This window comes from Mobula birostris, chromosome 4 (genome assembly GCF_030028105.1).
Source record: "Mobula birostris isolate sMobBir1 chromosome 4, sMobBir1.hap1, whole genome shotgun sequence".
NCBI lineage: Eukaryota > Metazoa > Chordata > Chondrichthyes > Myliobatiformes > Myliobatidae > Mobula > Mobula birostris.
In genome coordinates, this window is record NC_092373.1 from 15,727,646 (window position 1) to 15,734,552 (window position 6,907).

The window sequence follows — 6,907 nt, forward strand, 5'->3', positions numbered from 1 at the left end:
AATGGCAGTTGAACAGGCTCTTCCCCTTTCATCTCAGGTCCTGGGGGCCTCGTATGAATTACAGGTGTCTGTTCAAGATAATGTGGCCGTATGGAGTCTGTGGCATCTGCAGAATGGAAGGAGGGTGCCCCTAGGGTTCTAGTCACACACTATGCCGGAGGCTGCCGAACGATATACTCTGTTCGAACGACAACTCCTGGCTTGCTACTGGGCCCTGGTGGAAACGGAGTCCATCAGGCGATCAGACCCCACAGTGTTGCGACCCAATTTGCCTATTATGTCCTGGGTGCTCACCCCAGATACGAAGGTAAGACAGGGGCGTGCACAGTAATCATCCATAGTGAAGTGAAAATGGTATATACAGGACTGGGCCGCTAAAGGATCAGCAGGAGTCATCTGCCTTCATGAACAAGTAGCCAAATTACCTATAACAGCTGGAACCGAGGAAGAGAAGGCAGTCCCCCCTCTCAAACCCTCCCACATTCGATGGGGCCGGCCATACGAGGAATTGACATCGGATGAAAAGGCTAGTGCCTGGTTTACGGATGGCTCGAGCTGTTGGGTGTCGGGGCGCCAACGGTGGAAGGCCGCTGCTCTGCAACCCTCGGACGATACTTAGTTAATACAAGGAGGAGAGGGCAGATCCAGTCAGCTGGCAGAACTTGTAGAGGTTACCCTGCCCTTTTCACTCCCCAAGGAAATTAGAATATATACCAACTCATAGGTGGTGGCTAATAGAACAGCTATCTGGATGGTGAGCTGGCAGATGCACCAGTGGACAGTTAATAATAAACCTATCTGGGGCAAGGAATATTGGCAACAGATATGGCAGGAGGCGCAAAGGCGCGACATTCATGTGTATCATGTGAATGCTCACCAAAAGGACATTAGCCCTATGACGCTCTACAATAATCAAGTAGACGGATTGGCTGCAGTATCTGCTATTACAGTGCTTCTAGTTAGACGGGCCCACAAACAGTCCAGCCATCTCGGGGAGAAGGGGACGCAAGAACGGGGACGAGACCATGGGATATCTTTGACGGTGGATAACTGCTGGAATATTGTGTCGGAGTGTCCTATTTGCCAGCAAGTCAAGCCTCACTCTGTACCGCGTGGACCTTTCGCCCATATTAAGAGAGGCTCCGTACCAGCTAAAGTATGGCAGATTGATTACATTAGACCCCTGCCCGCACATAAGAATGATAAATATGTGTTGACACCCACATAAGAATGATAAATATGCATTGACAATGATGGACACTTATTCTGGATTCCTGTTGGCCAGACCCTTTCCTAGTGTCAGTCAGGAGTCTACTATTCGGGGGGTAGAATACCTGATGTCACATTATGGCACACCTGAGGAAATACAGTCAGATAATGGATCCCATTTTACAGGGCAACAGATCCAGGATTGTAAAATCCGTTGTAAAATTCTGGAACATATTATTCACCATCACATTATGGACCAGACACAATGCTCTTACTCACCATCAACATGGATTCCATCACGGTAGATCTTGTGACACGCAACTTGCAGGGTTTTAATATAATTTTTATTGAGTTTTCAAAGTAAATACATGAGAAAATAATATCTACCTTCTCCCCTCCCCTTAACCCTCCCCCCCCCCCGATATATACTCCTACCTAAAGAGAAAGAAAAAAAAAGAACTGCCTGAATATTGGAAGGTTTGCACATGCTCCATGGGATTAAAAATAAATTTTATATATATTTGTTACTTTCCCCAAGGGACCAAGATCTTTATCATCGGAGCTGTAATAGGGGCTCCAACTATTCAAAAATGTTTCATATTTATCTCTTAAAATCTAAAACATTACTTAGCTTAACTCTCATAGCTCCCTGGGGAATCTCTTTGCACTTCACCATGTTGCTATGTGTTTCCCTCCCAATCATCCAGGCAAAAAGAAAAAAAGATAGATAAGATAGAAAAAAAGAAGAAACAAAATACCCCCCCCCCCACTAATGTTGTGAATGAAAAGATACACAACACTACCCCAACTCCATTGTGTGGGTTATAGCTATTGCCACGCTTGCACACATGAATCACGATTGGTCAGTGTTTCCTCCAGCTCCCCCGTAACAAAAAATTGTATACATATAAAAAAAATTAATGTCATTATTCCCAGCTAATATTCCTCAAATTTTAACCTTTCTTCCCCTCCCTCATATAATTAATGATATATTTATATACTCATCCGCCTAAAAGTCCAACAGGCCTAATCCTTGATCCAGTCTTCATCTTCAATCCATCTCGGTCCTCTGGGTTTGTTCTTGTATCTGGTGAATATTCAAAGAATCTCGTACAAACTCCTCCGCTTTCCGGTAATCGTCAAAAAATCTTTTTTCTCCACCAGGCAAAAAAGTCTTTAAGGTTGCAGGATAACGCAATATAAATTGATAGCCGTGATCCCCTAGGGCTTTTTTTCACTGGGTTAAATTTCTTCCTTTTCTTCAAAAGTTCATAATTTATATCAGGGTAAAAGAAAATTTCTTTTCCCTTCTATCATCAGTGGCCCTTTTCTCTTCTTGGCAGCTTGGGCAGCTGCCTGTAGAATCCTTTCTTTGTCTTGAAATCTTAAGAATTTTATTAAAATTGATTGTGGATATTGGTCATCTTGTGGTTTTGGTCTTAGAGCTCTATGTACCCGCTCAATTTCAATTGATTAGTCTTCCTCTTTCATTTGCAAGGTTTTCGGGATCCACCTTTGAAAAAAATTCTATCAGATTATCTCCCTCTATACCTTCTTTAAGACCAACAATTTTAATATTGTTACGTCTACTAAAATTTCTAACACGTCCACTTTCTCCAAGAGTCGATTTCTTTCCGTATTCCAGACGAGTACATCATTTTGTTTTTTCCACTCTATCGTTAATATGCTCCATTGTTCTTTCCATCTTCTGAAGTTTCTTATCCATTTTATCCTTTCTTTTCATAGCTTTATCATAGCACATCTTCACATCTCTAAGCTCTGTTCTTAATTTTCTTAATTCAACCGTTAATTGCAATAAAGCCTCTCTTATGTCTCCGTTGTCTCCTTTACTTCCAGTCTCTTCCAGTTCTTCCTCCTCTTCTTTATTTGTATTCTCTGCGGTATCCAATTCTGACTCTGAGTTACTTCCAGTTGCAGTGGCCGTCGCTTCTTGTAGTTTAAGTTGTGTTGATTTGCGCATGCGCAATTCCAGTATCTTCTTCCGAGAGACCGCTACCGCCGCCATTGTTCCCTGTTCTTGTACGCCAGAGATAAACTACGTCTCCTCCGAAGGAGATCCAACCTGAATCCGAGGCTCCATCGCTGCAGTAGGCCCTTTTTTCTTCCCATCTCGCGGCGACTTCACAACAACAGACCTTTTTCTGTTGCGGTTTACAAGGCATATCGTAGAGTAGTTTTACGAAGTTTATAAGTAATTTTCAGAAAGTATTTATTAACTTTACTTTGTTTAAACGGTACTTTGCTGATTTTTTACGGGACAGCTGGATTTACATGTCTCAATCCCACATCATCACGTGACCCCCCCCCCGCAACTTGCAGGGTTGATCAACGACTTAGCAAAGATCCTTGACAAGAGAAGTCAAGCAGATTTGATCATACTTAACTTCAGTAAGGCATGTGACACGGTGCCCCACCAGAGATTGCTACACAAGCTTGAACATGTGGGCATTAACAACAGCCTTCTACATTGGTTAAACATGCTCCTTACCAACAGACAGCAACGTGTGCTTCTTGAGGAGGCAGAGTCCCTCAAATCTCCAGTAACATCCGGAGTGCCCTAGGGGACCGTGTTGGGACCCTTACTTTTTCTCATTTACTCAACGACTTGCCAAAGAAGTCCAAAGTCAGACTTTTTGCAGATGACTGCATAATCTACTATGAGATAAAAAATGACCAAGATGCTCAGCTGCTGCAACACGATATTGATTCATTATGTCAATGGGAGTCTCAATGGCAAATATCCTTCAACTCATCTAAATGTTATGCTATGCATGTCAGTCACAAAGTTAAACTAATCAACGCGACATATGACATGAATGGACAGATTCTTGAAACAGTCACCTACCACCCACACTGAAATTAGCAAGGATCTTAACTGGGCATGCCACATCAATCAGATTACAGCCAAAGCAAATAAAATGCTGGGTATCCTGAGAAGGAACCTCCACTCATGTAGTAAATCCGTCAAGGACATGGCATATAAGACACACGTCCGTCTAAAGCTTGAGTGTTGCGCAGCCATATGGGATCCTCAGCAAGCTAACAATAAGTCGTCCACCGAAAAAATCCAACACTGTGCTTTTGCTTTGTGTTAATCCAGGGGTCCCCAACCTTTTTTGCACTGCAGACCGGTTATTGACAATATTCTTGCAGACCAGCCGACGGGGGTGGTGTGTTAATCACGACTGGAATATAGGTGATAAGTCAACTATAAGTCACTTATCAGTGGCTAATACACTCAATTTTGTTTCTAAGGGTTTATCTAATAAATTTAATATTAAACACACAAAGCACATCTTCCTCGCATGAATATAGTGATAAGTCAATTATAAGTCATAAGGGGGTTCCTCATGTCCAGTCTATTCCGCAATTTAGTTTTCGTTGCATTCATTGCAGAAAACTCTGCTTCGCAGAGATATGACGTTGGAAATGGAAGCAACGTTTTCAGTGGTTTCGTGGCTATCTCAGGATATTCAGCCTTGACTTTAATCCAGAATACTGGCAGAGATGTTATGTCAAACAGACTTTTCAGCCCACCATCATTTACAAGCTCGAGGAGTTGATCTTCTTCCCGCGCTGACATGGATGATTCACCGGGGACATTCATAAGTGGGTCACAGACCCATTCCTTTGCACGTCTTGGGTCATTTGCGGTTGGGAAATAACGCTCGAATTCTGTCGACAGCAAAGATAGGTGTTCGCGTACCAGCTGTGAGCCTCAGTCTCTCCCAAATTCCCAGTTAATGTTGGGAACATGTCAAATATGCCCCTGTCCACTCACCATCCCCAGAGTTTCAGTTTGGCTATGAAAGCGGACACTTTATCTGCCAATTTAAAGACAGCTGTCATTCTCCCCTGAAGTGACAAATTGAGTTCATTGAGCAGGTTGAAGATGTCACACAGATAAGCGAGTTTTGCTACCCACTCCTCGTCACTGAAGTGTGCTGCCAGTGGTGACTTTTTTCCTGAAAGGAATCTCTGTAGCTGCTCTCTTAACTCAAAAACCCTGGCCCCGGTCCTCGCCCTTGATAGCCACCTGACTTCAGAGTGTAAGAGAAGGCGTTTGTGCTCTGCATCCATTTCCTCGCAAAGCTGCTCAAACAGACGTGAGTTAAGGGCTTTTGCTTTGATGTGATTAATAACTTCAAGAACGTCACTCAATACGCTGTTAAGATCAGGTGACATTTTTCGACTAGCCAGCATTTCCCTGTATGTGACACAGTGTGTAGACTGGCATTCAGGAGCAACCACTTTAACTCGGGTAGTGAAACCAGACTCGTTAAGCCGTTCCAACAGCTGTGCTTCGATGTCCTCCACTATGTCATCGATTCTCCTTGAAACTGTGGTAGCTGAAAGAGAAAGCTGTGCCATCTTGTTAGATGCAGCTTCTCCCAAAAGTTCACGGCACAGGTCCTTGGCAGCAGGCAGAATCAATTCTTCCCCAACAGTGAAAGGCTTCTTAGCCTTAGCAATACGGCTAGCCAGTAAGTACGACGCTCCCAGAGCAGCAGCATTTGTGGAGGTGGTGGCTCTCCGCACTTGCTTCTGTCCTGCTTGCTCACATTTTTTCCGCTCAAAAAACTCAACGGGTTTGTCTTTAAGCACAGGGTGCTTGGACTCAATGTGCCGAAGCAGTTTTGAGGGCATCATTGCCTCATTAGACAGCTTGTCTCCACATATCACACGCAGGGAGCTTGGAGCGTGTGAGTCACTGGTCGCAATAAAGCCATATTTTATATACGACTCGTTGTATTTTCTGTTGAAGGAAGCTTTCATTTTTTTGCAGTCTCGGCCATAGCTGTCTCTGCGTTATCATCATCGTTAGGCCTTTTATGTCCCCTACCATCTCTTCCAAAGAAACTCTCAAGCGACGTTTGTTCTTTACTCACAAGTAGTTGTAGGTTAATGACTGAGTGATGTCCTCGCGTGCATTCAAGTTCAACAGTGGGAGTGACAGGGTATGAGGAAAGGTGCAGTTGACTCATATCGTTTCCTCGCAGCCCGGTAGCACATGCTTTGCGGCCTGGTGGTTGGGGACCACTGTGTTAAACTATTACAGCAGGAAAGCCAGTGTCACCAACGTGCTCTCTAACCTTCTATGGGAACCACTTGAAAACTGACATATTAAACTATGGCTAATTTTCATTTTCAAAGAACTTCACAACATCACTCCATCAAACATCCAAATTCGTCACAGGGTCAGGTCAGTTCAGTTCAGTTCAACTCGACCACAAACTTGACCTCACATATTGGAAACTCCTTCATTCAGTAAGATTTGCTACTCCCTCCACCGAAGATCAACAAGAGAGTGGAATTTTCTGCCACCAGACCTGCGCAGTATTTCTGACATGAATATTTTTTAAAGATACTCAATCAAATCGACTTAGGGGATCTAGTCAAAAAAGCTTACTTTACAATCTAACTCCCATGCCCTTCACACCGACTGCGCATTATAACAGCCGTCCGGCAGTGCTTGCACAGTATCAAGCAGAAGCAGAAGGATTGGGCAAAAGAGCAAGGTACTTATTGGGTCCACCGTATACCTTATTACCCCCAGGCAGTTGGCTTGATTGAACAATTAAGTGGACTTTTGAAACAGCAGATTCGATTGATGACCACCACCCACACTATGAAGGGATGGCATTCAGTGCCGCAACAAGGGGTGAACGTTATGAAC